The sequence below is a fragment of the Ctenocephalides felis genome, unplaced genomic scaffold (genome assembly GCF_003426905.1).
Source record: "Ctenocephalides felis isolate EL2017-DRISC unplaced genomic scaffold, ASM342690v1 CF-g0.4_SCAFFOLD_03380, whole genome shotgun sequence".
Lineage (NCBI taxonomy): Eukaryota > Metazoa > Arthropoda > Insecta > Siphonaptera > Pulicidae > Ctenocephalides > Ctenocephalides felis.
The window spans coordinates 1,546-2,051 of NW_020539534.1; positions in this window are offsets into that span (position 1 = coordinate 1,546).

Here is a 506-nt window from a genome sequence, read left to right on the forward strand (position 1 = left end):
TTTTCATCATTATTCGTATCAGTAGCTTGACTGTCAACATATTTTTTATAATTTCGTTGAAGTACTCTCCAACGATTTTCAATATTCAGTAAATGTAATGCCAAATTTAATATTCATGTCATTTTTGATGACAATCCACATAGCCCTCACTGTTCTCATTTCTAATGAACCAACATTTGGCTTATATTTTCTAAAACATTCTATTAAAAATGCTGTTCTCTCAACAGCCCAAACACCATCTTGAACTCCTACTGCTCCATTAGGTAATATCAAAAATTCTTCTAGTTCTATAAAATAATATATATTTAGCAAAATGAGAAATTAATAAGCAGTAACAATTTATATTATATAAAAAATATATGTATATATAAAATATATATATATTATATATATATATATATATATATATATTAATATTATATATATATATTGTTAAGAACTAACTATTATGTATTTATTATAATATTTTATGTTTTAACACATTTTCATTAAAATATGTTTGTAAT